At 48.0% G+C, this 7,628-nt stretch overlaps 1 pseudogene; it reads right to left on the bottom strand.

Annotated features, from left to right (window-relative positions):
- Positions 1 to 339: 339 nt before the first annotated feature.
- Positions 340 to 1,739, bottom strand: LOC119807915 (annotated as a pseudogene).
- Positions 1,740 to 7,628: the final 5,889 nt, after the last annotated feature.

Below are 7,628 nucleotides of genomic sequence, written 5' to 3'. Positions count from 1 at the left end.
AGCGCCCCTTCAGAGGACCCTGAATAGCTGACCTGCCAAGCGGGGTTACAGTGGCGCCTGAACAGGGACCCTGAAGTATGGCCAACTAACCAGACGACGAGGTGCAGTTCCCGGACGAAAATAAGGTCCTGATCAGCTGTGATACTCAGACAGATCTGCAGAACGAGGTAGGAGCAGGTTCGTTGTTGTCTATAAGACATGGGAACAATCGCTTTCAAAGGAAGAGAAATTCATACAGGAATTTCAACAGTCACTTAGGGAGAGAGAAGTAAGAGTTAAAAAAAGAGAGATTTAGCTGAATTCTTTTTTTTTTTTTTTTTTTTTTTTTTTTTGAAAGCAAACCAGACAACCCTTTATTGGGAGCAGAGAGCACAACACGATGACCGCAGACGGAGGAGACACCCAGTGGGCACCCTGCACAGCATCCTTCAAGACAGGCTGTCTACTAGCAAACTCACTGGGAAATGGATTCCTTGGGCAGCTTCCCATCCTCCCGGAGGTACGGGAACTCACTAACTTCCCTGAAGGAACTGTGGGTCACTAGAGATACAGCCCCTCAGGGGTGCCTTCTTGTTTTTTATAAAGAACGTTCTCTTTAGATTTTTTGAAGTCTTCATTTGTAACTTTCATTCTGCGTTCCCGCAGGGCCATCAGGCCAGCTTCTGTACAGATTGCCTTAATGTCAGCCCCAGAGAGGTCATCCTTTGCCATGATCAAGTCATCCAAGGTTACGTCATCAGCCTGTCATCCTGCTTGTGTGAATCTGAAAGATCCGCTTCTTGGTCTTCTCGTCAGGCAGGGGGAACTCGATCTTCCTGTCAATGCGGCCTGGTCTGATAAGTGCTGGATCCAAGGTTTCTATTCTGTTTGTGGCCATGATAACTCTTACATCTCCCCTCGAATCAAATCCATCCAGCTGGTTCAGCAGCTCCAACATTGTTCGCTGAATTTCTCTCTCACCTCCAGAGTTTGAATCATATCTTTTGGTCCCAATGGCATCAATTTCATTAATAAACACAATGGATGGTGCATGTTCTTCAGCAACTCGGAACAGCTCCCGAATGAGCTTGGCCCGTCGCCTAGGTACTTCTGAATAAGCTCTGAGCCAACCACTCTCAAGAAAGTGGCTGAGGTTTGGTTAGCTACGGCTTTGGCCAGTAACGTTTTACCTGTTCCTGGCGGACCATAGAGAATGACCCCCTTAGGGGGCTTTATTCCCATCTCCTCATAATACTCAGGATGGGTAAGAGGAAGCTCCACAGATTCCTTAATTTCCTGGATTTGGTTGTCCAGGCCCCCAATATCTGCATAGGTCTCCTGGGGGGCCTTTTCCACCTTCATCACTGTGACCAGGGGACCTGTGTCATCCATTAGCACCCCTATCACGGCATGCACCTTGTGGTTGAGCAGGACTGAACAGCCTGGCTCCAGCAGATCCTTGTCCACAAATGACAGGATGCTGACGTAGTGTTCTGAGCCCACAGATGTGGACATAATGGCGTGATTATCATCAGTGACCTCTTCCAAGGTTCCTACAGACATGGGAGTACCCCTGAGATCATCCACTTTCGATCTTTCCTCCTCTTGCTTTTCTTCCAGCGGTTTCATCTGCTCCTGGTTCCTGATGAACTCCTCCTCCATGAGAAGATAATCTTTTATCCTCTCTAACTTCAGCAGCTTCGGGCGGCACCGAGTGTGAGGCGTTACCAGTGGCAGTTTGCTGGCAGCATCTGGTCCCTTTGTTTTCTTCTTCTTTCCCCCCACTCTGGTTGGGACAGGAGGTTCATGTTCCTTTTTCTTACCTTTGTCACCCTTCTTGCCACCCCCAGGACCATGGCCACCACTCTGACTTTGACCCGTCTTTCCCCAGTCATCCAAGCCGCCCGAATTCTTTTGTTTTATAGATGAAAAATGCCCCTGGTTAATTTTCACCAACCCAGGAATTCACCCTCAGACATGGGATAAGGTAGGGAAAGATCTTAGTAAAATGTTAAAAAACGGAGACCCTGTGCCGGAGGCTGTCCTCAGTTACTGGGCTCTTATTGGAGATGTAGCATAGAGAAAGAAATGTAGAAAAGCAGGACAAAATTTAAATTGGGAGAAAAACTTTGTAAATAAGTTATAACTGGGATAAGGAAAAAGTATTCAGTTATATATGTTGGTAACTAAAGGGAGTAAGAATGGAGCAGGAACAATGGCAGAGCTGCTGAGAATCAGTAAGCGTGATAGACGTAGAATTGCAACTTTTATTACATGCTAAATGAGTAAAAAAAAAAAAAGGTAAAGAAAAAATGATTTTTGGCCCAAGAATCAACAAGTTAAAATAAAAAATCCAGGGCAGCCATGTGCCCCTCAGTTCTCACGATCTGGAACCAAAAGCTGTTATTGAGACGCTGGGAGTTCAGTTATTAATGGAGCCAAAGACTGGGCTTGACTTGAAAGACTGGCACCCTTTCCAGCCACTTATGACTAGGCTCTGAAGGAAGCTACTGAAGCCACTGGGGTGGTTTTCTGCTCTTGTTAGTGCCCCCTAATGACAGCATCTTCCTGGAAAGGGCCAGAGTTAGCCTTTCTTTCTGGCCCTTGCAACACAAAGGGCTTCCCAGCAGCTGGCGGAGAAGGGAGGGCAGGGGAAGCTTGTTTCATTGGTTCCCAGCTGAGGCCCACTCCCTGCATGCATGACACTTTTCCAGACCACTGTTGTCAACAATCTTCCCTGCTTTGCAGCTTCTCTGGCCTTCTAGAGCCTTGTTTGTCTCCATCAGCCATGCCCATAATGCCTCGTTTGTTCCATGACTGCTTGACAATTGAATGTGCCTTGTCTCCCTAACCGGCTTGTGCACTTCTGAAGAACTAAGGCTACATTTTAGGATATTTGGGGGGAGGAGGGAGACAGACTAGAGCTGCAGCTCAGTTGACAGAGTGCTTGCCTAGCCATTGTGTGACAGACTTTTTCATGGGGAGATACAACACACTCACCTGCTCACCCCAGAAAGGGAGGCTAAGGCAGACCAAAGTAACAATTGCACCGATGTCCACCTTGGTAAACAGTGAGTTTTTACTAAAAGGACTGTGGGGAAGGGGTCACTTACAAAGAGCAAGAATGACTCAAAAGCAGCTATGCCACCAGAAAGCCCACCGTAACATGGGTGACACATCCCCAAAACTGCAACCCAAGAGCTGTCTATGCAGCCTACAGGCAACGGGAGTCCTAACATCTGTTTTGACGCACCGGCAGCTGCTTGCTCCCTTCCTTCCCTACTGTTGGCAGTGGGCCCTTAGGAATCTCCCCAACTTTTGCACTCCCAGACATGGGATCTTTCCTTTACCTCCTGCCTTCCCCCCTGGAGAAGATGTTTGCTTGGAGGGCATGTTGTCACCTTGTTGCTGTGTTCCTTTTAGCAGAATAATAGTAGTAGGCTTCCCCTGGGGCGACAATGCCCTGTCTGCTTCTTCTGCAGGAAGTAGAAAGGGAGGGGGTCTGGTGTTGGTGCCCAGCTGGATTTTTTTTCTTTTTCCCCTTTTGGTCAAAGTTTGGGTCCCATCCCATGGGAAGGTACCACACACACTCAAGGTGCTCCCCTCCCCAGTTATCCTCTTTGGGAAAGCTTTCTGTCTCTGTCTCCATCTGTCTGTCTGTCTGTCTGTCTCTCTCTCTCTCTCTCTCTCTCTCTCTCTCTCTCTCTCTCTCTCTCTCTCTCTCTGTGTGTGTGTGTGTGTGTGTGTGTCTTTTCTCTGTATCTCTATCTTTCTCATACACACACACACCCAAAATGTGTTCCACTGATGCCCTAGTTATTTGCTTGTTTCCTTATCTTATTTCTTTATTTTGTGTGTGTATTTTGTTTTAAGATTTACTTTATTGTACGTGTATGACTGTTCAGCATGCATGTATCTCTGTGAACCATGTGTGGGCCTGGTACCCACGGAGGTCAGGAGGGCATCAGATCCCCTGGAACTGGAGTTATGGATGGTTGTATATTGCCATGTGGGCTCTGGGAAGTGAGCCCTGGTCCTCTGCAAGAGCGTGTGCTTAACATGGAGCTCTCTCTATAGCTCCTGTCAAGTTACGTCTGTCTGGTGCCCTCTTGCCTGAGCTGCAGGCTTGTTTATCTGTTGATGGGACATCTGTTCCTGAGGTCTGACCTGATCTCACCAACCTGTGAAAACATTCATGATGATTACTTCTGATTATTAACAACTGAGGCTACGCATGATTGCACACACCTTTAATCCCAGCACTCGGGGAGCAGAGACAGATTGATCTCTGTGAGTTCAAGGCCAGGGTGTCTATATAGTGAGTTCCACACCAGCTTGGAGACTCTGTCTCAAGACAAAAACAAACAACAAACAACAAAAACAGGGCTGGAGAGCTAGTGGTTTACAACCACCTGTAACTCCCGTTCTAGGGGATCTGACACCCTCTACAGGCCTCCATGGACACTGCAGTCACATGCACATAGCCACACGCACACACATAAACTTAAAAAGTAATAACAGATTCTTGAAAGAGGAAATAGAGAAGTATCCGGAAGGCCACAGTTGCTGCAGCCCTTGCATTTGGAGGCTCAGGCTTCCTCCTGCACGTCCCTTCTCTCTGGATCCTGCTGGCATTCCATGAACACACATGATCAGTCACCACGCTTTGGTGGCTGGCATGGCTAACCTCAGAGATTACTTCTGAGATTCTCTTTTACCCTGGTTTCCGTGACTGCCCGAAGCACCTGGAAATAAATGTCTTTTTTTAAGGGCTGGAATCACAGTGCAGGCCTGGACTCTCACTTACCTGGAGCTCTTCTATACTAATGCTGAGTTCCTTTGACCTGAAGCAGGTGACATCAGTCTCATTGCAAGGACTGTCAGATGTCTTGTCTCTTCGTGTTCTGGGTACAGAACTTGCTGCTGCCGCTCATGACCCAGCCAGTACTCATCCCCTCCCTTCACTGTGCATGAATCTAGAGGGTATGGAGAATGTGGGAGGAGAGGAAGGGCCTCAGAAGGCCTGACCAGTTGCTATGAGACATCGGACATATACTGAGTGAGGGGAGAATATAAAGATATTTTAGCAGCACTGAGAAGCAGCCAGGGAAGGAGTCATTGGTCTGTTCCCGCTGGCTGGTCTGACTGAGTTTTCTCTAGCTCAACTACAGTCTAGACAACAAATGGCGGGGATGACCATGTCAGGATGTGACCTGACACATGGATAGGGAGAGCAAGCTGGGGGTCACCGACAAGAACGTAATGGAAACAATTGCCAGTGGGTCCAGGGCAGGGTAAGGAGCAGAGAAGAGTCACTGTCCCTCCATAGTCAAACTGCAGGAAAACCAGTCAGGACCCCGAGAGGAGTAAGCATGGGGGGACCCAGGAAAGGCAAGTTCAGGATGAGGACACAAGACAGCCTGCCCTTGAAAGCACATCTGGATTCAGAGCCCTCCACAGCTACATAGTAAGGTTGAGGCTGACCTAGGACACATGTGACCCTGTTTCAAAGAGGATATAAGTAAAATCACGCTTTAAAAAAGAATGTTTCCTATTGTTTCATGCCAGCACAGTCTTTCTCAAAGCTGTTACTCCATCAACTGTCCCTTTTTGCCTAGCTCCCGCACTCTGTGCATCTGTTCTTATCTCCTGAACCTTTTCCGTTAATGCGGGAAGTATCTCAAATCCTGGCTGAATGTCGGCTGCATGCCTGGCATGCGTGAAGTCCTGACAAATGATGTGGGATTTCCCTCTATATGCTGTGAATATGTCTCATTACCATTAGTTAATAAAGAATTGCTTTGGCCTATGGCAGCACAGAATATAGCTAGGCGGGAAATCCAAACAGATGCAGGGAGAAAGAAGGATGAGTCGGGGAGACTCCAGCAGTTGTGGGAGGAGTAAGATGTCAGAGCATCACCAGTAAGCCATGGGGCACGTGGCAATACACAGATTGTCAGAAATGGGTTAATTTATATGTAAAGCTTCCCAGTAAGAAGTGTGAGCCATTGGCCAAACAATTATAATTCATATTAAGCCTGTGAGTGACTATTTAAAAGTGGTTGTGGGGACCAGCAGGTGGGAGAGAAACTGATCCAGTGGGACTGGACAGAATTCAGAAAAACTTCTGGCTACAGTCAGAAGTTCAAGGTCATCCTGGACCACAGTGAGTTCAAGACCAGCTTGTGCTACAAGAGACTCAGTCAAAGAAGGAGGAGGAAGAACAGGCAGAGGAGCAGAAGGAAGAGAAGAGGAGAGATGAAGAAGAAGGAAGAGAGAAGCAAGATGAGGAAGAGGAAACAATGCTGAGATCTATCTCACCAGAAAGCCAAGTGCCTCGTGTAGAAAGAGCAGCAGGCTGCGTTCCTGCCGCCCGGCTCCCGGCCGCCTGGCTAGCTTATGCCCCGAAATTTGTTATTTCACACAAATTGTATTCTTTTAAACACTGCTTGGCCCATTAGCTCTAGCCTCTTACTGGCTACCTTTCACATCTTGCTTTAACCCATATTTAGTAATCTGTGTAGCACCACGAGGTGGTGGCTTATCGGGAAAGATCCTAACCTGCGTCTGTCTCAGAGAGGAGAGTCATGGCGACTGCCTCACTGCCTTCTTCCTCCCAGCATTCTGTTCTGTCTTCCCTGCCTACCTATGTTCTGACCTATCAGGCCAAGCGGTTTTCTTTATTAACTAACCAATGAAAGTAACACATAGACAGAAGACCCACCTACATCAGCCTCGCCCCTTTCCCCAACAAGCACCGCAGAAAGCTGTCTCCTCTCCCTGACCATTTTCTCCTTCCTTACTGTCTCCCTTCCCTCTGTTCTGGTCTCACTGACTTTTAAGAAACTGACGCCTGCCCACAGCCGCCAATGTCTGGGGCTCTGCCACTTGACATCACTGTAACCTGTGCTCACTTTTCTCCTTCTGGATGACAGTCACCAACGCTCTCTTTCCATGACTGCACCTCTCAATCACTCCTTGTGTTTTGTGGGTACCTCCCTCTTCTGCCATCCTTAAAGGACCCACAGTCCCCCAGATTCCATCGTCTTTTCATTTAATGGTGTCCCTACGGAGCACCATCTATTTTCAACCATCTATTTTCTTAACCGTGTCCTATACACACAATAATGATTCTCAAATCTCCACCCACCAGCTTCATCCTCCCTCTGAGCATCAGAGCATCTGACAGCCCAGGAGGCGTCTTCCCTCGGAGTTCTCCCAGGGGTTTCATACCCTCAGCACATTCCAGAAGAGCTACCTTGTAGCGAACAGCTGGAGACACAGCAGGTGTCCGTCCTTGGTGGCAATTCCAACAGTCTGTAGTGCTAACCTGCACCATAATGGTCAACCAGGGAAAGGACTGATGGTATTCTCTATGTGTGGTGCACAGGTTACTGTTCTTATTGCGGTGACAAAAATATTGTCGACTTGAGGAAAGGCTTGTTTGGAATCCCAGTCTGAGGGTGCCATTCATCGCAGTGGGGAAGACATGGCAAGAGAATGAAGCAGTGGGTCACTGCATGTCCACAATCAGGAAGCAGACAGACACAAATGCCAGCGGCCAGCTGGCTTTTTCCTTCTCATTCAGTCCAGGGCTTCACCTCCTGGGATGGAGTCACCTACATTGACAGTGGCTCCTTCATCTTCAG

Source organism: Arvicola amphibius, chromosome 2 (assembly GCF_903992535.2).
Source record: "Arvicola amphibius chromosome 2, mArvAmp1.2, whole genome shotgun sequence".
NCBI lineage: Eukaryota > Metazoa > Chordata > Mammalia > Rodentia > Cricetidae > Arvicola > Arvicola amphibius.
This window is presented reverse-complemented; position numbering and strand designations above follow the sequence as displayed.